This window comes from Cavia porcellus, unplaced genomic scaffold (assembly GCF_034190915.1).
Source record: "Cavia porcellus strain 051 isolate PalLab524CR breed Dunkin Hartley unplaced genomic scaffold, mCavPor4.1 scaffold_27, whole genome shotgun sequence".
In the NCBI taxonomy this organism is placed as follows: domain Eukaryota; kingdom Metazoa; phylum Chordata; class Mammalia; order Rodentia; family Caviidae; genus Cavia; species Cavia porcellus.
In genome coordinates, this window is record NW_026947510.1 from 6815408 (window position 1) to 6841763 (window position 26356).

General features: G+C 53.2%; 1 non-coding gene and 1 pseudogene across 1 annotated transcript; one reads left to right on the forward strand and one right to left on the reverse strand.

The window, feature by feature from the left end:
• Positions 1 to 13707: 13707 nt before the first annotated feature.
• Positions 13708 to 14485, reverse strand: LOC100722669 (RAC-beta serine/threonine-protein kinase-like; annotated as a pseudogene).
• Positions 14486 to 25719: 11234 nt separating this feature from the next.
• LOC111756961 (small nucleolar RNA SNORA2/SNORA34 family) lies at positions 25720 to 25856 on the forward strand. The gene has a single exon (XR_002791352.1). It is a non-coding gene; the product is annotated as a small nucleolar RNA SNORA2/SNORA34 family (small nucleolar RNA).
• The last annotated feature ends 500 nt before the right edge of the window (positions 25857 to 26356 follow it).

The window sequence follows — 26356 nt, forward strand, 5'->3', positions numbered from 1 at the left end:
GTATGAGGGAACCTAACAAGGATTCTGGGCAGTCAGAGGGTCGCCCGGCCTTTGACGAAAGTGACTTGTCCTGTTTCAGAGCAGCGCAGACGGGAGAATAGCGAGCCGGCCGCGGGCCATGAGACGCGCCAGTGCCCAGGGAGTCTGGGACAAGAGGTAGGCGATGACAGGGAGACAGAAGACAGAAGGGTGCCACACGGACGGGGAGGGCGCTGCCCAGGCCCGGCTGAAGGGGCGCGAGCGCTGAGCCCCGGGAAAAGGACCGGGAGTGGCAGGGGCGGTTGGGGGTCGCTGGGCTGGAGCTGCAGAGTCCCAGGCCCCTGGGTCTCCGCCGCACCCCGCCTTTGTCCTGCTCAGAGCCGCTCTCGTGGGCCGCGCGCGCCCCCTGCCGTCCACGGGAGCAGAAGTGGGGCGGGAGAAAGACGGGAGAGAGGACTCAGCCAACCCGGTCAGCGCCACCACCGAGAGCTAGCCGCCCCCAAAGGTAGAGCGGCCGCGTGAGTGCCGGGGGCCCCGCCTGGCCCCAACCCTTGGAAGACGCCCCTTCTCATCCTGACCCGGAGAAGCCTGGTCTGTGAAAAGATGGGGAGGGGTTGCTGGGGCCAGTGCACAGCAGGGGGTGCCGCTGCCGGGTACAAACCCCCTTGCTGAAGCCCCTCCCAACCCTGTTCAGCTTTGCTGAGTGTTTACATTTTTCTGAAGGAGGCAGGAAATACAGATTTTATGGGAATGTCCCAGAATGCCATACCCTTTCAAAGTAGTATGAGAAGAGGGAGGGAGGGAGGTCCTCACACTTCCAGCCAGGAGTGTGCAACACACATGCCCTAGGGTCCAGCTGTCTGCCCAACCCTCACCGGGCTCACGGGCCCTTCCTTCCTCTGGGTGTCTCCCCACGGGACACCTCCACCCACAGAGAAACCCCAGGTGCCCTAGTCCTTAGACATTGTGCCCTGAGTCCTGGGCCATTGAAGCCAGAATAAAGAGGACCACTGAGACAAGGGTTAGGGCTGGGTGTGGCTAGAGCATTTGCCCAGCATGCAGGAGGCCCTGGGTTCTGCCCCAACACTGCAATAATAATAACATATAATAATGAGAAGAAGCCCTCTTCTGCCTCATATGACCAGATTTGGGGGCACCCTCTTCCATGGCTGGGGGCTTCCATGGGCTGCTGATGACCCATTACCTTTGATCTCATGGCATAGAGCTGATGAGGCCAAAACAGGCCTTTCAAGTAGAGCCGTAGGAGTGACCTCGGGGAGTCTGGGAACCAGAAAGACCACCTTATCTGTGCCACTGTCCACCTTGCTGTGCTGCCTGGGAGTGGAAGTGTTGCATGCAAATGGGGAAAGAGATATCCCCAGCCCCACGGAAGAAATCAAAGCTCCAAGAGCACCAGAGATCCACTGAAGAAAAGCAGGCAAACTCAGAACTGTAACTTAGATCAAAGGTGACTGGAGCCTCCCCAGGGGGCCTTGAGCAGTAGCCAGTACTTTTGTTTCTCCCTAGTGCTTCTAGTAGGATCCTTTGGGACCTAAAGACTTGGGGAGCGGCAGGAAGAAGGAACCAGCAGAGGAGATGGAGCCATGCTGACCTGGATAGGTGAGATCAGCCTGAGCTCCAGCAATGAGTAGGAGCCATGAGGGGCAAGCAGATCAAGACTGGGGGGTGTTGTGAGGACAGGCTTTCCACCTCCCACACAGTCTCCATGAGGTCCAGGTCCCCAGCAGCTACAGTAGAGCTTAACACAAGACTTTCTGGGCTCCACACCTTCCAGGGCCCCTCCTCTAGAGTGAAGACCAAGACCCCTCTGCATGAGCTCTCTACCTGGCTCCACCAAAGCCTGAGAGTAGGAGTGGAAATCAGACCCTGCACAGGGATGCACCTACCCCACACACTGGCCAGGAGGGGCAAGGCAGTCTGCAGTGCTCCAGCTCCAGGGAGGCCAGAGAGACTAGTGTGATGGGAGGGTGAACCCAGCGGGGCAGGGTGGGAAAGTCAGATGGTGATGTAGTCATGCAGCAGAGCATTATGCTACCTGTAGAAGATGTAATTAACTTTCCACCAATGGACTTCTGGTATTCCTATACACTACTGTTGGATGAGAAAAGTAATTTGGAGATAAGTATGTAACACTCAATCCCATCTTTATGAAACAACAGACATAATACTCCACACATGTATATGTACATCTATCACTTATGCCTGTTGGTAGGGTTTTAATATCAGAGAAAGATGCAGAAGGAAATGTGTTGTTAGAGTAGGTTTTCTTTGGGGGATCCATAGCAAGGGAACCAAGAAGAAAGGATGTCTCCCCACCACCATTGCAACTCCTCTACCCCACACAGCTGTCTGAGAAGCAGTCCCTATTCACCCCAAGAGGCATGCACACCCCAGTCCCTCACACAGCGCTCTCTCCATACAGCCAGCCCTCTGAGGATTCTGAGTGGAATCTGGCACCCAACCAGGGCCCCCAAATCCTCTTCAGCAGCCTTCCATACTTAGCCACTGGCCCAGTTTCCCCAAACTGCCTCAGTCCCTGTGCCTGTCAGAGCAGCTTGAACTGTGTCCACTGTGCTCCTGTCACGGTTCAGAGCACATAACAACTCTACAAATGTGCGGTGCATTCTTAGATGTGGGACATTTTGTAGCTGGGACCCAGAAATATAGAAGGGGGTGTCATTTGCCTAACGGGCACAGTTGGTCAGGGCCTGAACCCTGGACCCACTTCTGCTTTTAGATACACTGTTCCTTTTCTCGGAAACTCACTTTAGTTTCTCTCTTCACTTGACCAAATCATTTTTTTATCTTTATATTAACCCATGTTTGCAGTACATAGTGATCACATTCATTGTGGGAAGTCGGTGCATGGACATAACACATCTTAATTATTCATGCCCCCTTTCCTCTCCTGCTTCCATCTCTACTTGGCTAAATCTTTTTTTGTTTTGTTTTTGTTTTTGTTTTTTTAAGACAGGGTCTCAGTATGCAGCATAGACTGGTTTTGAACTCACTATGTAGCCCAGGCTGGCCTTGAACTCACAGTGATCCTGCTGCCTCAGCCTCTCAAGTGCTGAGATTACAGGGATGCATCACCATGTGTGGCTCTACTCAACTAAATTTTAATCACACTAGACATTTACAGTGACATTGCCTACTCCAGGGAGGCTTCCCAGGTCCCCACAGAAAGCTTAGGTATTTGTGGGTCACAATGCCCCTACCAGGGTATGAGCTGCTTGAAGGCAGGGGCTTTCTTTTTTATTTTTGAAGATGGGTCCCAAGTAGCTTGCACACTGAAGGCCTGAGTTAGGAGTTCAGCCTGCAGCTCCTGGTTAAAAGAATGAATATCAGAACATCAAATGAATTAGATCTGCCTGCCGCAGGCGTGAGACAAAGGGAGCCTTTGTCTGGCTCCTTTCAGGACCGCGGAGAGCGCCCCGGCCGCCTGGCCTTTGGGGTAACCGCTCCAGGTTAGGGTCTTTGTTCCCTGGGTGGCCGAGCTGGTCCCGCACCGACGCCCACCGAAGACTTGAAGCATCCGCCAGTTTGCGGGAGTCGCAAGCCACGCAGGGCAGAGAAGGAAAAGCCGACCAGGCTTGCAAAGCAGCCCCACCCAGAGTCCCACCCGCGATCGCCCCTCACCCCGCTACACTGTTAACAAACGCAAGTTTTAAAAAGTAGTTAGAGAGCCTGTTGGAACGAGCGCAGAGTCTGTGTGTTTTCTCAAATTATTGAACTAGAAAGAAATGAAAACATCAAAATACTCTCTTTGTAGCAGGCTCGCATTGAGCGGCCGCCTCATTCAGCCCGTGTCTCGGCCTCGCCACGGTGACGGAGCGGTGGAAGGGAGAGCAAGGGAGAGTGGTTGAAAAGGAGCGGGGCCCAGCAGGGAGCCTCAGATTGCCATTCGCAGACCACACCGCGGGCGAGCTCGGAACGTCCCTGCTCGGGAGGAGAGGACGAGATTGACAGGTGAGCGTGGGGGAGGGGAGGGCGGCCAGGCCGCTGCTGAGGCTGAGGCAAAGCCACGCTGTCCTCTCCACCCTGGCTGCCCACGACCCCCAGAGTCCAGCCACAGCCCGGCTCTGAAGCCCCGCCCTGCACAGTGGGACAGGAGAGGGACTGGTGAGTCAGATCGGAGGGCGTGACTGGCATGCTTATGTTTTGCAGAGCTTCCGCTGAGTGTTTTCTCTGGGTCGCACATCTTAGCAGCCTAGAATCTCACAAAAACCTTCAGAGGCCAGTATGGCTCTTTACCCCAGAGCTCAGAGGGGCAAAGCCACCTGCCTGAGGCCACGAAGCAGCAAACATAGGGCCTCACCTGAGTGAGCCAGATTCCCCACTAAAATCCATCTCTCTTAGCAATGCCACCAGGCCTTGTGCTACCATGGTGACCTGAGCCTGCCTGTGTTCTCAGTGGGGCAGTGCGAAGCATTCAGGTCTCAGCCAGGGGCTCTGCCAGAAACCAGGCAGCCGGGGATGGGGCCCTCTTGGTCTTTGAGTGACGCAGGTACCCCTTGGAGAAAGTGATACACGCTACCTTCAGCATATTTTGAGCCTAATCACTCAACTCTCACTTTTCTGGGTGCTGCCATGCGCCCCCATTCCCTGACTGATGATGGTTCAAGGCACCATGCTGAGCACATGGTGGTGGGGGACCCAGCCTATGGGACAACACAACCCTCATCTTGGAAGCAAAACACTTCTCAGCACTTAATCTGTGCCAGATGTTGGAACAAGTTCATGTTTCATGGGGGGGGGGGAGGCTTTTTATTTTGTATTGTGTTTGAGACAAGATCTCACTGTGTAGTCCAGGCTGGCTTTGAACTCATTATGTAGCCCAAGCTGGCCTCAAACTCTCAGCAATCCTCTTGCCTCAGCCTCCCAAATGCTGGGATTATAGGTATGTGCCACCATGCCTGGCTCAAGTTCATTTAATTCTGGTTGCCACCCTAGTACAGATAGGTAAACTGAGGCAGAAAACAGGGACACAGCTTTGAAGAGCTGAATCCAGGTGCTGACCCCAAAGCCCACACTCTCAACATGCTGCTGCATTTGGGCAGCATGTCAGCATGTAATCTGAGCATGCTCGGAATGAGTAGTTGTCAATAATTATATCACTCATCAGGCACTTGCAAGTTCATTGATGCATACTTGTTCTTGATTAAACAAGCATTTGCTGGCACTTGTTCTGTGCCAGGCTCTCTGCCAGGCACCAGGGGTTCAGGGATGGATCAGATGTAGCCCCTGCCCTCAAACTCTTGGAGGACATGGAGTTCAGCAAGGAAGTAGACACCTGCTGTCCCCCCACCAAGGGGCAGCCCCAGGAAGGCCCTGGGAGCCCAGAGGGGGACAGCCATCCCACTGGGGGCCAGGATGGCTCCGGGGTGTGACCCGGACACCCTCTCTTTCTTTGAGTCCACTCTTGGACAGCTGGGAAGGGAGGTTGGAGGCTTCGTCCCATGCTGGAGGATGGAGCGCTGGGCACCAGCCCTCCACTGCGACACGGCAGGCTCACACAATGAAAGCTAATTCCTTGGTTGTAATGACTGGAAGAATTGCTGGCTTTTGACTCCTCACATAATTACCATGAGACCTCCGTAGAGTAATTCACCAGATAATTACACGGTAGCGGGTGGGGGGTGGGATTCTTCTCTGGAAGGTAAAGAGGTAGCATTTAATTTCAAGGGGGATGCCTAATCCTATAATTACTCAGTAAAGTCCTGGATTCTGCCAACCTGATTCCCTGGGGTCGGCTTGACCTACAGAACCAAATCAGGCAGGGGCTTTTTCCCAAGATGGAAATGAGGGGTGGGGACGGGGTGGGGGTGGATGGGGCCACCCCAGAATGTTTTCACAGGTGAATTATCCCTGGCACCTTGAAATGCAGCCAGAGAAACAGGCAGGACAAGATGTAGAACCTTATTCCTGTGTTGGAAGTGAAACCAACACAGGAAACAGCGTACCCCAGGCAGGTGCACGGTTTTGAATGTGGCCACCAGAGTCCAGCCCAGCTGGGCCACCACAGACCACTCAGCCTGTCTGAGATTCAGCTTCCTTACCAGTCTATTAGTGCAAATCAAGCTGCCTAGCAAACTACCCCCAAGACATGGAAGATTTTAAAGGAAAAAAAAAAAAAAAACAGTTCACTATATTGTTTGTGTTTCTGCGGTCAGCCAACAGCTTGCTGGTGCTGTGACTCAGTCTATGACTATGGTGTCCAGGCCGGGGTCTCTGTCCCCCAGAGCCATTCCCCGAATCAGCCAGAAAGGCACAAGAGCAAAACTGGAAGTGGACAGGGTCTTTGGAGGTTGAGGCTCGGGACCAGCATGATGTTGCTTGGGCACGCTCCACTGGCCAAAGCAGGTGACCAGCCAGCTCAGAGCCAGGGGGTGGAGGCGTGCGAGGCTTTGGCCCAAAGGGTGAAGGTGCGAGGGTGTGGGGAAGGAAGAAGAATTGATTGGATCTATTTCTGCAATCAATCTACCATGACCCGGCTCGGGGGTTATTGCAAGATTAATGAGATGCAGCTCATGAAGTATTTCGCACACTGTAAGTGTTCAGCAAAGTGGAGCTCTGCTTGTTACGAAGAATAAAAATGATCAAAGGAAGTTCTCGGCAGGGAAGGTGTGGAGTCCTGGTGCCTGGCTGCGGCAGGGCCCGGGCAGGTGGGGATGGGGCCTGGTGCTCACGGCTGTGAGGCCCGGCCAGCTCAGCCCTCTCCACGGTCCCACCACGTCTTCCGATGGAGCCTGCGTGCTGAGTGCAGCGCTCAGCCCCGTAGGCTGAGGTTTCTGTGGTTTCACATCCAAGCCTTGCCTGTCTAGAGGATTTTCTTCAGCTGTACTTCCTGTTGCTTCTATTACAAGAAATGTATCTAATTTCCTTCTGCTTTTCCAAATATTAAATTACCCTGTAGTAATTCTGTAATACAGAAGTGCTTTTTCCCACTCGATAATTCCTTCTGGTACATTCTCTGTCGTCCCCCCCCCCAGGTCCTCCTGGGCAGGACTGACCCCTTGTGGGTTCAGATCCCCTTCATGCACACCTGGAGCATACAGCAATCATAACTGTGTCTGGTGTGTACCAGCTGCAGTCGGGGTAGGATTTGCCCCCTCCAAACGCCATGCTGAAACTTGCTTCCCAGTGTGAAGTGCCGGGAGCTGGCAGACGATTAAGAGTGACTGGGGCATTAGGAGGGATGGCACTGGTCTGGAGAGACGGGTGATCCCCTGGGCTATGAGGCTGTTCTCACGCTCCTGGGATGGGATGAGGTTACTGCAAAGTGGACTGCTGTAAACTGAGACTGTCATTGTGCCTTGTCTCTCCCACTCCACTGTGCTATGATGCAGTCCAAGACCCTCACCTGATGCCACCAACTATGCTCCTGAAACTTCTATCCTCCAGAACCATGAGCCAAATAAACCTCTGTTCTTTATAAATCATATGGTCTCCAGTGTTCTGTTACAGTAAGCAAAAATAGACAATATTAATTTGAAACATTCTTTTACACTCAAACTGAATGCTGCCCCCATTGACATGTACAGGCCTGCTTTACTCTTTTTAAAGGTACAGTATCCTGTGGTATGAGTGGGCCAGTTGCTTTATCCTTTCTCCAGATGATAGTAATGCTAATTATTACAGCACTGCTCTAAACATTGGGTCACAACACATGTCATTAAACCCTTCACTCCCGCTGTAATGGCCGTTATTTTAATTTTAATCCTCTCTGTCTCTGTCTCTGTCTCTGTCTCTGTCTCTGTCTCTGTCTCCGTGTGTGTGTGTGTGTGTGTGTGTGTGTGTGTGTGTGTCTCTCTCTCTCTCTCTCTCTCTCTCTCTCTCTCTCTCTCTCGCTCTTACTCTCGCTGTTGCTCTGAGTGTGTGTGTGTGTCTGTCTGTCTGACAGTGCCCTGGGGCCCTAACCCACGGCTTCATGATACCACTGAGCAGCTCCTGCATCTCTGCAGCTCTGAAGAAAGCAAGGCACAATGAGGTTAGGGACCTTACCCATGGCCACACAGTAAATCTGTGCAAAGCTTGGATTTGAGGCTCATTGACTGACTCCAGAGTCCCTGAACACATACTTACTATGCTGCCTCTCACGCTCATGCGGGGCTTGGTGTTGGTTGGTTGGTTTTGCTGCTGCAGAAGTGCCTGTTTTGAGTCATTTAGTGCATCTCCAAGAGGCCTTCGCCTGCCCATATGTCTGAACTTGAGGCCAGCGCCCCCCAGACCCGCTCCCTGCATCTGGCCCCATGGCACCCTTTGCCACACACCTGTAAGCCCTGGGCCAGTGCCATGGAGATGCTGTGGACAGTTGGAAAGCTCGTCCCATGGCCAGGCTCTGCACCAGGCTCACTGCCTTCCCCTGAGTCATCCCAGGTGCCCATGGGGTGCAGAGCCGAGTCTGGCATAGGAGGTGCTGTGTGGTCTCTGGGGATTGACCTGGGAAATGCTGAGTGGCCCCAAGTCCACAAGCTCCTTCCCTGGGGAGCCAAAAGCACGTGCCAAGGCAGGATGGGAGAGGCTGGGGGAGGGCAGGGGAAGGGCCTTCTAGAAATTACAAGGGACGTGGGCAGGGGGAGATGGTGATTGGTGCGGCCTAGGCCAGGGAACCCTCAGAGAGGATAGCCAGCGCAGAGCAGGAAGGGTATGTGCGGCCGATGGCATGAGCCAAGGGCCAGCAGAGACACCAGGAAGGCCGCAGGAGTCTGCAAGACCCAAAAAGCAGGAAGATAGCCAAGCCCTACAGGCAGTCTGGGCATCGTGAGGAGGTAAGAGCTTCCAGGTCCCTGTGGCCCGAGCCCCGTCCCAAGGGTTCCCCCAACTCTTCAGTGACTGCATCCACCAGAAAGGAAAATACTCCTCCGACAATTACAGCCGGTGCCTAATAACTGCTAAAGTGGTCCGGGACCACAGTGCCCTCCCACCAGGCCACACTGCTCTGAGGAGCTGCTGGGTCTACCCTAGCCACACTGGGGGAGGCAGGCATCCTGGGTAAATCAGTGCCAGCTCCACAAGGACACTGCCAGGGTCCTAGCATCTCTTAGAGACAGATCTTGAGCCAAGTCTTAAAGCCCAAAGTGCTTATTTGGGAAGCGACACAGCAAATGGGGACCAGGGCAAAAGGGAAAGGAAACCAGTGCTGTGCAACCTTAATAAGTCACCCAGCCTCTCTGATATTTGCTTCCTTTGTAAAATGGCACTACACAGGAAAGGTTTGAGTGAGGCTAAAGGTAATGCCTGACACAAGCCGTAGGTCAGAGGAGCAGGGTGCAGGCCTTGCACCCCGTACTTGCCCGGCCCTCATCCTGCCCCCAGTCCATGTCCAGCCACTCAGCCCACCCCCATCTCTGCCTCCTGCATGCATGACCTCCATGCATGTGGCCTTCCTTGGGATCCCAGGACCCCTCAAAACCATCCCTGTGCATGGGGAGGACAGGGCTTCCCTGTGGTCTCTGCTGGCTCTCACCCCCAGGTAAAGGTCAGTTCAGCCACACCCCAATGTCAGAAGCACCCCAAAGCTGATGGTGGTTCCCACCCTACTCCTGAGGGACTGAGGACACCAGCAGGGACAGTGTGAGACCACCTAGGCCCTTAGTCAACCTGACCGTGAGGCTGGTTCAGCAATTGACCTGCACCTGCAATCTTGGGTGACTCTGCAGCTCCTCTGGCCAAACCAGCCCCTGTGAGATGGGTCTGCTCCGGCCTTCCTGGGGGCCCCGTGGAGTAACCACCGGCCACAGAACAGAGTAGAAAACAATGGCTGGGGGTCCTGCGTGCAGGGCAGGGTGAGATGGGGTCACAGTGGCCAACGGCACAGTGAGAATGTCCCTAGGGTGCTATCTGAGCCCTCCTTGTGGTAGCGGGAGATTTCTCCACACCCACGACATCCAAGAAGCTGACACAAAGTCACACAGGGCACAGCCTCCAAGCAGGTGACAGGTTGGAGAAGAGGGACAGGGTCGTTCTTCATCAATATCTGTCTACGTCTGGACCCCTCCCATTCTAGTCCCTGAACGTGGATTCCCATGCTCCCTTAGTCCTCACGGCACCCTCTGAGACAGAGCTGAGGGTCCACTAATCCAATCCCTCAGATGGGGAAACTGAGGCCTGGGGAAGCCTAAGAGGCTCATCCAGGAGATGATAGAGCAGGTCTGAGCTGTGTCCCTGCTGTCACCCTGTGTGACAGTGCTTGTCCTCACACAAAGAGGTCAAAGGTCAGATGGAGCCAGAGCCACCCAGACCCATGCCACTGGGACATGTGGCCACACTGGGAACACAGGGCCACTCTCAGAAGTGGTCACCTCCCTTATCTCTGTCCAAACCACAGCAGATACCCTGTCCTCCCTGTCTCCTAAGCAGGCTCCTTCTCCTCTTGTCTTCCCCTAACTGGCAGCCACCTCAGGGTCCCTGGATTTGGGTGCCTGGGCATGGGGGGGTCCCAGAACAGGGAGAGAGGGGGATCAGAGCTCCACCACCTCTGCTGCAGCTCAGAACCCCAGCTCCAGCTTCCTACCTGGGCGCCCGCCCCGCTTGCCTGGCTGGCCCATGCTGAAGAGAGGAGGGAGCTCGGCTTCCCTCCGGGCCACGGCTCGCACATCAAACCCGTGCTCATTAAGAAGCACTGCGTGTGCCAGGGTGACATCTTTATTCGTGCGCCCGGAGACTTCAAAGCCTTCAGGAGATCTCCTCGGTGGATTAGACATGAAAAATGTCGGAGATGAGTTGGAGGGAAGGAGCCGGTGGCTGTTCTGGGCGTTAATTAGGCAGGGGATGGGGGCCGAGCAGGATAGGACAGGAAGTCAGGTCCCCTAGCCACCAGTCCTGGGGAGGGAGTTCCGGGGGGTTCTGGGCAGAGAGGTTGTGCTGGCTGCCAGCTCACTGTGCCTGTCACCCCAGGGCACTGGAGGCCAAAATCTCCCTCTTGGAGGCCCCGGGGTCAGTTCTGCCACAGAGGAAGGCCCAAGAGGGAGCCTTCAGAAAAGCCACATACTTGGGGTCCCAAGGCACGGGAGACGGATCACCAGAACTAGGGAAGAAGCTCCCCACAGAGGGAAAAACACAAGCAGAGGCGGAGGACTGGAGGAGGAAAGTAAGACCACCCTTGGTCAGTCACACTACAGGGGCTGGGTCAGGGGATGGGTCAGGGGACAATGTGGACTTTGGACAAGGAAGTCTGGGAGGCCTCCAAGGGGAGGTGACATGATGACAGTTACGTGTGTTCAGCCCAGGGGGAGTTGGATTTGGAGGCAGAGGAGGGGCAGGTGTGGGAGGGATCCAAGTCCCAGCTACCACACCAGGAACCATGGCTGCAGGCCAGATGGAAGACAAGGGTGTGCCACTCAGAGCGGGTATGAAGGGTGACAAATGCCAGGTGACCTCTGGAGAGTCACAAGTGGTGTCCAGGTCCCTGGCCTCTGTAAGTAGGCAGAAGCCAGGGCTGTCCTCGAGGCAAAGGTGTGCAGTGGAGCTGGTGGGAGGAGGGTGCTGGGCAGACCAGAGCCTGCCAGGGCCTGAGGTACCCCAGGCCACCTGGGGAGTGGTCAGAGCTTAGGGGAAGGGAGCAGCTGAGATGCCACATGGGTGCCAGGCAGGCACTGGGAAAGATGCCTCAGCCCTGGGGTGAGCAGGTGCAGAGCGAGGCCTGAGCACAGAGAAACCCAGCAGGGGGCCTGAGGGGATCACAGGCCCTAGGCTATACCGGGGCCTCCACCAGCGCCTGGGATGCCAGCTCCCCAGAAATTCCAGGGCAGAGCTGGGAAAAGGAAACCTGCCCCTTCAGAGGGCAATTGAGAAACAAGTGTGTGTGGCTGTCCTGTTCCTCTGAGATGCAGGGGAAATGGGTTCATAAGTCAATTTCCTCCCCTGGTGGGAGGGAAACACACCATGAGTCCATCCATTTAGGTGGACTTGGATTTGCTGTGTGTCGTCCAGAAGATTCACTGGAAATGCATCGGGTAGCGTGGGGTCCCCTGGCTGGTGGGGTGGAATCTGAGCTGCCACTGGGATGTGGCCCACCTGGGGACAGGCCATGGTGATAGAATCATTGGCTGTGCTCATGCCCTGCATAAAATATCCTCTCAGCTAGAGTAACATGGCAGGAGTGGGGGAGGAGAGAGAGAGAGAGAGAGAGAGAGAGAGAGAGACCCAGAAGCAATGACCCACTTTTCTTTCAGCAACCAGGAAAGACACATTTCCCTCCCACCCTGGGGGACCCAGTACTACCTGCACCTGGTCCACTCTGGCATCCACCTCCATCATCAGCACCTCAGTTCCCCCTTGGAGAGTCACCCCTTCTCTCTTCTCAGTCCCCATCCCAGAGAGGCTCCAGGACCTGAGCATTGCATCCTCCTCCCTACAGTGACCGGCTCCGTGGGTGGCTCTGTGGGACCCAGCAGAGTCCATCAGAAGGAAGGAGAATCACCCCTGAGATTTTTGTAGCACCTTTGAGAAAGGGCTTTCTTTTCTCCAGAGGATCTAAGTTAACATTGACAGTGGACTCCTCGGCGTTTATAGCAGCTGGTCCCTTGAGAAGGAGACTCTGAGACAGACATTACAAGAAAAGTGTTCATTAAAGGGGGGCCTCGTGTTCAGCCCTGGTGGAAGACAGGAGAGGAAGAGGAATGGGCAGCCAGATAAAGGACAGCCTCAGCCACCCAGCGGAGAACACTGGAGCAGGGCTTGTCCCCAAATCGGCTGAGGTAACCAAGCCTTTTACCTCACAGTCATCATCACCAAGGGGTAGGTGTGTCCTAGGACAGGGCAGTCCCCTCCAGCAGTGGTGACCCTCTGCTGGCAGACAGCCTTTCCAGATCCTGCATTGAAGAGGAGCCCTGGGTCCCCACAGCAGACATGTTTGTGCTCACTGGGGGACAGATGAGTGCAAGGAAGGACAGATGAGTGGATGGATGCATGGATGAAAAGCCCAGAGGAGGCAGAGCTAAGAAACAGAGCCATGCTAAGACTCTAAAATCGTCTTTAAGCCCCTAGGTCCCGCAGTGCCTGATCCATCTCCATAATCTTTTGCTTAAACCAGCTTGAGTTGGGCTTTTGTCCCTGACAACCCAGAGGGTGACTGATAGAGCTTCTCCTAGTGCGGACATTCATTGAAGGCTTGGCCATGTTGGTCATTTCAGGGCACAGGACAGTGGCAACAGGATTCCAGGAGCCACACAGAGCTTAGACTCAAGGGCAGCAGAGGACAGAGTTAGAGCATCAGAAATGAGGCAGAGGGTGGAGGAAGGCAGAGCACAGGGGGAACAGGTGTGCAGAGCAAGAGGAGTCTGCAGGTGCCCACCCTGCCTCCAGCCCAGGCTCCAAGTGCCCAGCAAGAGCCTGTGGCGTTGGTGTGGGCCTGTGCCAGCCCAAGACACCTCAGGCCATGGTGCTTGGTTCAGGGCTGGGCAGGTGACTCACACAGGATTTACCAGAGTCAGGGCAGGCAGACTGGAGTGTCCCATCAGAAGTGACATCTCTGGCAAGCCCCACAGCCACCTTCTGCACCCTGGCCCTGCCATGGGCCTGGCCCCCCAGCACCTCCCAGCATGCCCCGCTCCAGCTCACTGGGAAGCAGCCTCCTGCTGTTCATGATCTCAACCTTCCTGCTGGAAAAATCCCCCCTGGGACAGGCAGGCTCAGCCATCTGTGAGGCCCCAGCAGGACCACGTGGACACTGAGGTCCTGGGCGCCATTTGGCTCTGGGCGCCATTTCTCTTTTTTTTTTTTTTTTTTTCAAAATAAAAAGTTTTTCTTAAAAAATCCACCCAGGCGGTGGACAGCGACCATGGGTGTGTCCTCTGGTGGTGGCAGCTGCTCACTCTCGAATGCTGGCCGAGTAGGAGAACTGGGGAAGTGTGTCCACTGGTCCAGCTCCAGTGAGCCCAGGCTGCCATGGCAGTCCGGGGGTGTGACTGTGATGGACTGGGCGGTGATTCGTCATCCAAGTACCTCGTGTCAACCTCAGAAGTGACCTGAGGCTTCAAGGGTGGCTGCAGCTTCTTTCGCACCATATCCTGCCGACGGATGCTGAGGAAGAACCCGTGCTCCATGACCTCCTTGGCCCCCACCAAGCCTCTGTTTGGGGTCCTTCTTCAGCAGCCTGGCCAGCAGGGACTTGGCCTCAGGCCCAGCGTGCACGGGAAGCAGATCTCCATGAGGATGAGCTCAAAGAGGCGCTCGTGGTCTTGGTTTTAGAAGGGCAGGCAGCCGCACGTCATCTCGTACATGACCACACCCAGCCCCCACCAGTCCACTGCACGGCCGTAGTCGTCCTCCAGCACCTCAGGCGCCAGGTACTCCGGGGTCCCACAGAAGTTTTCATGGTGGCCCCATCACTGATGCCCTCTTTGCACAGACCGAAGTCAGTGATCTTGATGTGGCCATCTTTGTCCAGCATGAGGTTCTCCAGCTTGATGTCTCGGTACACCACGTCCCGTGAGTGCAGGTACTTGAGAGCCGAGACGATCTCTGTACCATAAAACCGCATCTGGGCGCCATTTCTGCCACACTGAGGAACAAGAGTGGTTGGGGGTGCAGGCACAGGAGAAGGAAGAGAACGGAGTCGGCGTGGATAGGTAAGTGACTTCATGTGCCAGAATTAGGTCGTCCCAGACGGAGAGATGGGGCCACAGACTCAGGACTCCCTCCCATGTGTCAGCGCCCTCCTGAGCAGGTCCCACCCCCAAACAGGCCCAGGAGTGGAGCCAGGTCTCCTGCTCCTCCCTCCAGGTTCCCAGCCCCTCTGGGCTGCAGCCAGCCTTTCCTGGGCTGGAACTGCTGCCCTTGCTTCAAGCCCATTGTCTTTTGTAATTAGAAAATAAATTACTTTTTCTCATAGACGCAGGCCTGGTTCCTAAAACACAAGCATGCAGTGTGACAGGTGGGAGCGGAGTCCTATCAAAATAGCCAGGTTCATGGAGAGAGAGGGAGACAGAGAGAGAGACAGAGACAGAGAGAGACAGACAGAGAAACAGACAGAGACAGAGAGACAGAGATAGACAGAGAGACAGAGACAGACAGAGAGACAGAGAAGCAGAAGGGGCTGGGGAGGGAAACTTATGTGTCTGTATCACCTGTCCAGTGGCAAAGAAAATAGAACCCAAAGGTCCAGGATAGAAACCCCTCAGAGTCTCACTCCAAAGAGAGAATGCATCTCAAAGCCACCCTTGTGGTCACCTATCTTATCTACACAGCCCCAGCCTCTCCCACGCTACCTCCTTGTTCATCCTGGATGCCTCTGCTCCAGCCTTTGCCTCTACCATTCTCTCCACCTGGAGACATCTGCAGCTTAGCCTCAACCCCCTCCTGAAAATCTCTACTTACACTCACAGGCCACCCACCCCACTCCAAGTTTTGTTTTAGACTTGCCTGATTTGTTTAGGTTTGGATTTTAAGAAAGTTGGGCTCCCCCCCCACACACACACACCTTCCTCACACCTTCCTCCCCTAACCAGACCACACCTGTGACCTCATGTGGAGCATTCTTGCTGATGGGTGCCACCTGGTGGAGACACCTAGTGGTTGCACCCACCACCCCCATCCCAGCACCAGGGAACAGCAGGTCTGGGACTGAGGGGACTACAAGACCCCACCTGGCCTCAAAGAAGGGCGGTGCTCCTGAGAGCTGTGCTCTGATCCAGAGGATAAAACGAGGCACCCTGGCCTGTGGTTGACAGTTCTCTCAGCCCAGGACAGATGGGATGGGGCATAGGGCTGAGTGTCCCCATGCAGGACAGGGTTGAGCTGGGAACCAGACCCACAGGGCTGGAAAATCAATCAGAGGCCTTGGGAATTTCCAGCCAGCTAGGACTTTGATGGAGTCTGAAACCTGGGTCCCAGCAAGTGAGTGGGATTCAGCACAAACGTTGCTCACTGCCGAAAGCTGCAGCTGAGGTCAAGAATTCGAGTTGCCAATGAGATGTTCCCAAGAGGTGACTGGAGGTTCAGACCCCATGGCATTGGCCCCTACATTGTCCCGAGCCCCTGATACCAGAAAGGGACCCTATCATCTGTTCTTGGGGTTATATGAGACAATGATAGCTGTACGGAGCCACCAGCTTCCCTGAATAGGCAATCATAAAAGATGGAAGGTGATAGTCTAAGAAACACCATCTTTCATATGTAAAGAGTGCCTAAAAATCACTAAGAAACAATGGAAATAGGAAGATGCAATAGGAAAACGTGGACAAAGAGGAGCGGATAGTGCATTGGAGGGGAAATAAGAAGCTCTTGACTACATTAAAAGTTCATTGTCACTTACAATACCCAATATCACCACGGCACCAAATGCCATTTCACCTGTGAGGTAGGAACTATCAGAAGGGAAGATCACTGTTTAGGGAGGTGACGTTAGTCCAGATTTCAGGGGGACGTGCCTCTGGCTGTCCACCTGCAACTGTGATCTGAGAAGTTCACCGGCAGATGCGCTGGACCTGAACACAGGGCTCAGGACAGGCTGGCAGTGCAGCTGAGGACGGAGAAACAGAGTCAGTGTCTCCCACGGCGACTGTGCCCAGCAGGCAGTGTCTGTGCAGTGCAGGCCTCCTGAGTATTATCCTTCAGTGCTGGTGCCTTAGTCACTTTCCTGGGCACCAGGATCAAAAGCCAGCTCCTGCAGGTTAAAGGAGGACAGGTTTATCTGGGCCCTCGGTTCAGAATGTCAGTCTATGTCCTGCGGGCTTAAATACAGAACCAGCATGCTGGAGGGGCCTGGCGGAGGATAGCTGTTCACAGCATGGCAGACAAGGAAGCAGAGAGAACAGAGCAGCCAGGGAGGGAGATGAGCCCCTCCAGGCCATGCACCCTCTTCCGACCAGACCCCACCTCCTGACATAAACTCTTCAGTCAATTTACCGACCTAGGAGTATAGAAACAATTTCAATCACCTCCCAGCTCCAAGGCTCTGGGGGCCTCGAGTCCCAGGCACCCTAGGCAGGCGTGTTAGGCAAGAACTCAGCACTAAGCTGGCCCCAACCCCAGTACACATTGTCCAAAGAAGTGAGAAGGTTCCATGTATAAAATAGCCCAGCACACAGACTGTTAGGACACAAAAGTGAAAGGCACAACACTCAGCAGGACAGGATACTACTTGTGGAGGAAGCGTGCAAGCATGTGTGTGCACGTGTGTGTGTGTGTGTGTGTGTGTGTGTGTGTGTGTGTGTGTGTGTGAAATATTCTGCAAAGAGTTGTTACCTCTGGAAAAGAACACTGGGCTTTTGGGACAGAATATGTGCTGGGCTTCTCTGTTTGAGTTGTCACTCTGGTTTCTAAGACCTTTCCTAGAAGTTTCAAAGTGTAAAATAGTGACAGGTGTTTGCTGAGACCTCAGGGAGGAGACAGAACTGACTCCCACTGAACAAGACAGGGCAGCCCAACACCCGACTTGGTGAAGCCACTTGCTGTGGGGACACGGACCGAGGCGTGCTGGACTGGCAGTGTGTGCCCCTGGGTGTGTTCCCCCTGAAGGGAGCCAGGCCCACAGGGAGGGGCTGCTAGGAGATCCCAGGGCTCGAACCTGCACCCCAAGGACCCAAGGCTGCATATGCACAGACTCATACACCTGCTTAAAGCACCTCCAGGGCTTCCCTCACTCTTACAAAAAAGATAAGAGTCCTTTCCTGTCCGTAGGCCCCTGGTGACCACTGCTGTGTCCCCCACAGCCCCCAACCCCCAGGGCACTTGTACAGATGGTCCGATTCCCTGGATGCTCTCCCCATGCAGCCTCTCTACCCACCACCCACTTCATCAGTTCTGGCCCATCTTTCCAGAGACACTCAGCCCTCCCTTCCCCCAGTCATGACCTCCCCACCTTGCAAGGGCCACCATGAGTGCCCTCACTGATGTGATCCATCCCCACCAGTCATCCAACCTAGATACAGGAAAACATGCCCTTTGCCTCTCGGTTATGGAAGTCTTCAAAACAGGCATAGCCACACCTAATTCCACCTCTCCTGGCCAGTGCCCAGGGATGGGCTGTGTGTGCTCGGGTTAACATAAGGAACTCTGCCGTGAAGGTAGAGGAATCGTGGAGACCACTCGAGTGTGACTTTGCTGGGCCAGGAGATGAAGGTCAGGTGAGCTCTCATGGGCAGAAGACAGCCGGCCTTTCCTGACATGGACCTTACTTGTGTCATCAGGGCCATTCCTGTGTGGCCTCAAGGGTCTCTCCGAAGGACAGCAGGTTCCACCTGTGTGCATGTCCTTGCTTCCTACGGCCCCTGCTCCATGGTAGACATGGGTAGAAAGGAAGACAAGAGGGGAGGAGCAGGAAGGGAGCGCGAGTGGGGGAAAGGGCCAGGCAATAGGAAGCCGGAGGGGATCAGGGCCTCTCACAGCCACCTGCTCCTGCCTCTGCACCCCAGCCGCTGGCAGCAAGGCAAACAGGAGGCCAACAGGCTCGGGATCTGACCCAACAGGAGTGCCGTCGCCCCGGGACAGCTCAGCAGCAGAGATCAGACGTCCAGAACAACACAGGCGCTTTGATCAGACTCTGCTAAGACGGGCAAACTTCCTGGAGCTGGCAGGAGGCAGACACCTGGGGGTCTGCACAGTGCCTGCCCACCCGGGAGAGGAGAGGAAAGAGGTAGAGATGAGAGAGGCCTGGTGGGCTCCTTCAGGAGGGGACGGGGCAGCAGGGATCAAAGGCGCTGGCTCGATCGGGAGGCCACACGGGAGACCTGCAGGAGGAGGCAGCTGCTAGAACCTGCTTCTTTGTCTACAGATCAAGTGCGTGCACAGCCACAGGGCAAGGGAGCGCACAGGACTAGGACAGGGAGGAGAGATCTGCACCGGGAAGAGAGGAAAAGGCGGGAATGAACACTGTGGGGTGTGTCTGGGTGTGCCAGCCTGGGTGTGCACAGCTGTGTGCTTTCAATTTCAGCGGGAGAGCAGAGGGTGAAGACAAGGCCGCTTTTGCAGTGCTGCCCCCAGACCTGCTCAGTCACAGTCACAGCCCAGGTAATTTCTGAGCGTTCTGTGCACATGTGTGCATCTCTTGTTCCCACACAACCCCAAGCAGAGGCTCCAAAAAGCTCCACACATAAGCAGGGCTCAGCCCTGGACCAAATGTTGACTTGAATCCAGGCCCTTGGATAATCACAGAAAAGGTCCATTGGTCTGGATGTTCCTATACTGTAGGTGCTCATCCAGCTACCCAGGAGGCTGAGGCAGGAGAATCAGTTGAGCCCAGATGTTCAAGACCAACCTGGACAACACAGTGAGGTCTCATCTCAAAAACAAGTAGCTAGCCACGGTGGTGAATGCCGGTAATCCCAGCACTCAGAGGCTGAGACAGGATTGCTATGAGTTTGAGGCCAACCTGGGCTACACAGTGAGTTCAAGGCCTGCCTAAACTATAGAGTGAGACCCTGTCTCAAAAAAAACAGTAAAGCCAGGCATAGTGGTGCATGTAACCAGCACTCTGGGAGGCTGAGGCAGTGGATGCCAAGTTCAAGATATAACATAAAGGAACAGGGGATGTAGCCCAGGACAAAGGCCTTGGGTTCAATCACCAGTGCAGGAAAGTAGATAAAATAAAATTTTAAATCCTAATGTTTCATTCCCTCACATTTCTATATGCCCAACTATATTGGAACAAGACACATTTTTAAATGTCAGAAATAAAAGGAGATGGAGATTTGATCATGGTGGAGCCTTTTAATTGATGGATACTCCTGTGGGAAATATTAAGCAAGTGTAAGCACAGAGGACAGGGCAACATAAAGGACTTACCACAGGCATTCATCATTCCACCAGTGGGAAAAAGTGCCATTTGGACGAAGGTCTGTGAGACATCTCTGAGAGCGGGTCATGTGGTCACTTGCGGTGAAAATGTCAAAAAATAAAAATTTGTTTGAAAGGATTTTTCAGAGACCACAGTCTTGACCACAATATAATAAAGTTGGAAATAAATACTTTCTAAAAATAGAAAGAATGGGAGATGTAAAAAATGACTCTCTTAAATAACATCTAGGTCAAGGAGGAAATCAAACACACAATAACAGACTACCTAGAAAACAATGAACTAAACCTGCATATCAAAACCTGCAGGAGGGTTTGCAGCCAGCCCTGGGGGCCTCTGCCATTGCTGTGCAGGCTTTTATCGCCCACCCCGCTCACTCACACAAAAAGGACAGGGACAGATGAAGCTTTCAACCTCAGAGGAGATCATAACGATAAAAGCAAATAAATAAATTAGACAAGTTGAAAGCCAGGAAAATAATAAATAAATACCAGACCTGGCTCTTTGAAAAGAAACTAATAAAATAGGGGGGGAAATCTTCCACAAATCTAATCAAGAAATGCTATAGATGTGAAGGTCTCTCCTCTTCAAATTCAGGGCCCTTGATTTTTTTTAAAAATGTAGACAGACTAGTTTAATAAGCACAAAAAGCTCTGCTGAGGTGCGGGAGGGGACGTGGAGTGACATACCAAAGCAGTGTCCCTTCTGTGGTGCCTGTGAGACTGGGGACAGCAGATCCTCCAGGCCTGCTCAAGCACCCACCTCTGTCAGTGGCATCTCTGTTATTGGGGGACAGTGGGGATGGAGGGTCCTTCCCGAGCTGCTGAGCCCCAGAATGGCCCGTCCTGTGGCCTCCTGACCCATTTCACAGATGTAATCCTGGGGTCAGACAGGCTAAGTGATGGAGAAAGGTCCCTGGTGCTGTCACCTGCGCCTCCATGCCCACTCTCTTCCCTCTCTGTGCTTCATTTTCTTTTCTGATGAATCTTATACACATGGAGGCCTGTGTGAATGTAACTGTGGTCCCCGACAAGCCATAACAAGCTCCTCAGAAGAGCTGGGGTCCGCAGAAATAAACAAGGGACCCCACCATCTAACCCCCTTGGCTAGATCTATATCTCCTGGCCACTCACAACCCTGATACCAACTCGGGGCACCTTCCTCCTTGGGCTCCTCATGAACACAGGTCGCCTCAATCATTTACTTGATCACCACCTGGCTACAGAGATAAGAGAGCTCATGACCCTTTGTTACCACAAGAATAGGGCTACTGTGGCTTGGTTAGGAAATGTCCCCCAAAGGTTCCTGTGTTGAAGGAACAGGCCACAGAAGCTGTGCCATGGAATGGTATATCTGGTCCCCAGCTGTGTTTGCCCCCACCCTGCTTCCTGGCTGACATGAGGCCAGCAGCCTTCCTCTGCCTCACCCCTCCACCACGATGCCTCTGAGGTGAGCAATGGAGTCAATCAACCATGGACTGCACCCTGAGAAACCACAAGCTAAAATAAACCTCTCCTCCTTAGGATTGCTTTACCCACGATTTTTGTCACTGTAATGACAAGCTAACACAAATGCCTAGAAACTAGGTGGAGAGTTGACTTCCTAGGACAAATTTATTTTAAGATGCTCTCAGAGATTGCTTTAGTCTCAGACTGAGAGCCTCATCCATTTAACACATTTACATGGCTGAGCACATTATACAGGTGAGCCAGATGCCAAGATAATGTCACAACTTGCAAGAAACTGAGTACACAGGACTAACGAAAACAACAACACATAAAAAAAAAAAAAAAAAAAAAAAAAAAAACAGTGACTGTCTTTCAAATCTATCTGCACATGTCACACAGACTAATTTTGTCCCCCAGGGGAAATTTAAGGAGATCTTGCCAGAGGTAGAGGTACATCTACTCCAGGACAAAATGCTTGTAATCTGCAGATCTATAAGGTTCCCTAGAAAATCAAACCCACTCTTCAAAGATGCAAGAGTTTGGGGTGTCCCCTCGAGATGTTGGATATTTATTTTCAAAGAAATCAGCAACACCGACAGAGTGGTTCACATCTGTAACCCCAGCTACATAGGAGGCTGAAGCAGAAAGATCACAAGTTCAAGGCCAGCCCAGACAACTTAGTGATACAGTGAGACACTGTCTCAAAAGGGCTGAGAATGTGACTCAGTGGCTAAGTCACTGGATTCAATCCCCAGACCAAAAAGAAAAAATAAGAAAAGTTCTGCATAAAGTGCATTAAGCAAGAAAGAGACAAAAAATACCATCCAAAAAAAACCTTCTTGAATCCACAAGAAAACCACAAGCTACTGATATCCTACAAGTACCCTTTCTAGGATAGTCGCTGGCTAAAATCGCATTCAGATCATCAGAGAATGGTGCAGCTTGTGTGCATCCATCTGAGCCCACAGGAAAAGGTTCTCCTGAAAGACCATCCTTCCCTGCCAAAGACGTCAAAGCCAAGACTCGGGACTCTCCAGGGCTGTGATTCTTCTGCCCCCAAAACTGGATGGCACAGACCCAGACCAGAGAGGACCCAGCTCCTGTGCCGCCTGGAGCTGCCCCATTGGGGCCTTGTAGATTGCTGTCCTGGTTGAGCTGCTCTCTGGGTGCCAGTGTGAGGCAGGAGCAGTCCCCAGAGAACCCTAGAGTTCCCTCCAGGCCCCTTTGACAGCCTCCCTGTAGAGCACACCGGTATGTGCTGAGCTCCTCCAGGCTCCTGGGACGGGACACAGGCAGGAGACTGTGAATGCCAGCCCAGCATGGTGTTGAAGGGACACTGGGAGCTCCCTGCACTTCCCACCCCAAGGGAGGGAGTCGGCAGAACTTTCAGGCAGGTCAAATCACTAACTCAGGGACGAACAGCAATCAAGCCAAGAGACAGACTGAAACCCACACAGACTGACCCAGAGCCCAGGGGTACAACAGAGGAAGGGAGGTAATAGGACCAGAAATAGCCATTTGGTGGCTTGATTAGCATGCAGCTGCAGTTCTGGGTGGTCAGCAGGCAAAGAGGGCAAACAGTTAATGAAAGGGACCAGGGAGCATGGCGGGGCACCCTCTCACACATGCACACACACAGCAAGCTGGATGAAATGAGACCCAGATGAGGTGAGGTCAAAAACCACGGCAAATGTCTACATGTATTTTTTATTACAACAAAAAGCACATTGCTGTAAGTTCCTCTCACTCCGAACACACTTTTCCCACGTTCTTGCCACTTTCCGCAGCAGTTCTGGAAGTCCTCTTTCATGAGCGTCTACTTGCATTGCTGTGACTGCCTCAGTGTCCAGAATCATTTCAAAGTATTTATCTCATGGTGATTTTGACCTTGGGAAAATCCAGAGGTTGCACAGACCCGGTGACTAAAGCAGATGAGGACGCAGTATCATGCTTTTAGGGGCTGGCTCGTCTTCCCATTGAATGACTCTCGGCAGGACCATTCATTGCATTTTTGTTCACACTGAAAAAACACTCAGGAAATAGGACTCCAGAACTGCTGTGCAAAGTGGAGGTGACAATGGGATACGTGTGTTTGAAGCAAAGTGTCTCAGGGGGGATCCATGCAGTTTTATTACCATAATAACTTTTAAAATTTAACCCTTTGCCATCTATTGTGATCACACTACACATGCATTTGCTCCGCCTGGTCCAGAGGCCCAGCCCACATTTAAAACCTCCCAAATAATGACTGACTTTCTTTGGGGGCCCCGTGGAAGTAAGATGTCTCCTCTTGGAGGGGGCATAATGTGGAGGCCCCGTGTTTGCTGCCCACTCCTGGCTGCTAACGGGGGAGCAGCTAGTTGTGATTCTCTCCTAAAATAAACTTTCATTTTAGTTTAGTTTAACCTTAAAACCAGCCCACAGACAAGTCCCACATACACAAGGCAGAGGGCCCATGAAGGCTGATAACAACTCAGGGCACAGCGTAGCCCAGCTCATGGGGACACAGAGCAAGCCTGGGGTCACCACAGGACTGAAGTCCAGGCAGGTCAGGGAGGCCCTAGCCAAGCTTCCCCATGATGGCAAAATATACACTAGCCTGGGTGCACGCGCATGCATGTGTACATACACACTTACACACACTCACACACTTACACAGAAAACAGCAGCAGTCAATGCAACTGCAGAGCAGTCCTGCTCACCTCCACCTGGCACCTGACATCTGCAAGCCCAGCCTAGAGATACCCCAGCCCATACACTGAGAAGTGGGCCCGGCACCAGCTCACCATGGTCACCAAAAGCTGCAGGTGCCTGTCATCTTTCAGTCACTCCAAATACGCATACCCCGCCCTCTTCTCCTGCAGTGTGTGACCTTACATCCTATAAAAGTTTCTTCTCTTTCTCTGTCTCTCTCTCTCTGTCTCTCTCTCTGTCTCTCTCTCTCTGTCTCTCTCTCTCTCTCTCTCTCTCTCTCTCTCTCTCTCTCTCTCTCTCTCTCTCTCTGTTTCCTCAGGATGGAACCCAGGGCCTCCCACATGCTAGGCAAATGGTCCAGGACTGAGCCATATCTCCAGCCTTTCTTAAATTTTTATTTTGAGAGAGGATCTAAATTGTCTCAGCTGGTTTCAAATTTACTATCCTTCTGTCTCAACCTCCAGGCTAGCTGGGATTGTGTCATCATATTCCAGACCCGTATTCCAGGCCTTGGGACATGCTGGTTTGAGCACAGTGCCCCCGGCACTGTCACATTACAGTAGGAGAGAGGAAGAAAGTACTCCTCGCTGCCCTCCTGAAAAGCTCCGTGGGCCTCGCTTCACCACTGTCCTCAGCTGGTCCCGAATCACCTGTCGGCAGAGGGCATTTCCCATCCCTTCTCCGTGTGGGGTCCAGCCGGGTGCAAACAGAAGTGAACACAAGCAGAGGGCTCGAGTGTGCACCTCAGGAAAGAACGCATCTGAGAGTGAAAGTATTGCAGCCTGCAGCCAACCTGGACAGCAAGAGAAAGCCACGAGCTGGCTGAGCCCTGTCACTGAGCTCAGGGTGATTCATTTTAAAGCATCTCAACAGGAAGGAAGAAGAAATGGAACCATCTACCAAGCATGGTAGTTTCCTAAAGGCCCCCCCCCCCCATTTTATCAAAACTTTCCCACTGCCTGGCATGCACTGGCCCCTAGACACCCACAGGGACACTGTTGGGACCCGCACTGAAAGGTCTCTGCAGAGGCCTCCCTTGATCTCTGCCTGCAGCCAGAGCTCCCCCAGGGCCCGCCCCCCCCCCACTGCTCCACCCCTCCCGGCCCTGCTCCCTCGCCCTCCCGGGACTCCTCCCAGTCACACCTGCATCATCCTCTCACCGATTTCTCTTCTTCCCTGAGGAAACTCAGTTGTACAGGAGCAGATGCATCTCGGGCTCTGACCACTGTCAACCCCAGCACCCTGACCCCATCCCTCAGAGTCCTATCCCAGCACCCTGAGCACACCCAGCCCTGTCTGCTCTGTGCACACCCACTCCCTCTAGCCTCTCTCCCTTCCTCTGCCTTCTCCACCTCCTTCTGCAACCCCGGGCTGCTCTCTACTCAAGCGAGTGGCACACTCTGCCTCGGTCTTCACTCTGGCTGCTCCTGCTGCCGGGGCTACCTGCCCCCACGACTGCCCAGGGGACACTCTGCAGGGCTCCTTGAGATCTCCCCAAACACCTTATTTGAAACTGTAGCTCTTCTCCCTGCACAACCCCTTCTTCTCAGCTCTTGTCCCCTCCTAACATACTGTACTTATTGATTCACCTATGTATTGGGGTGACAGGGTCTCACTATGTAGTTTGAAATAAGCTTGAATTTTTAGCTGGCCCCGAACTCCCAGAGATCCTCCTGCCTCAGCACTGGGATTACAGGTGTGCACCACCACAGCCACTGCTGTGTATTTATTCAGTGGTTGCCTCTCCCTAGATCCAGCCGATGAAAGCAGGGGTGTTTGCTTGTTTTACTTGAACAATGCCTTGCACAAAATAAGTGCTTAATAAAAATCCATTAAGCACTGGCCCTGAATCAAGGCCAGCAGCTTCCTGATGCTGTTGGTTTCAAGCAGGAGCCTAAAGAGATGTCTTTCTATGGTTTATTGGCCATTTCAGAACTTGGGCAGTGAAATATTCAATTCATTAGGAAAAAACAGCTTGAAGCAACCCCCACACCCACCCCCACCCCATGGCTGTGTGGCAGGCTGCTGCGGCCCAGGACATGAGCCTCTGGCGTTTACTGGGACCTGTGCCATGCTGGGACCTGGAGTGCCAGGAAAACAAGCAATCCCTCCCACCTTCCTGTTTTGTTTTGTTGAACTTCAATATACATGAAAGTATGGACAGCTATTTGGAAGAGAACGAGAGATTCTGCGACAGCCATTAGTGACTTCCCTGTTGTCTGGTTTTGAAAACTTAAAACGCCTTTCTAGTTCTGTTTGGATCACTTGTCTACTATGTTGTTTTGTATGAAATCTGTGTGTGAAGACATGGACAACTATTTGGAAGAAAACAAGAGACAATATGATAGTGAAGATCTCAGGTCATCTAGCTTTGAAATTTATATCTCTTACATTGCTTTCTTATGTCCTATTCTGTTTGTTTTGTTGTGTTTAATTTTATCCCCTTTAACATAAAAACAAAAAAATAAAAACCCAT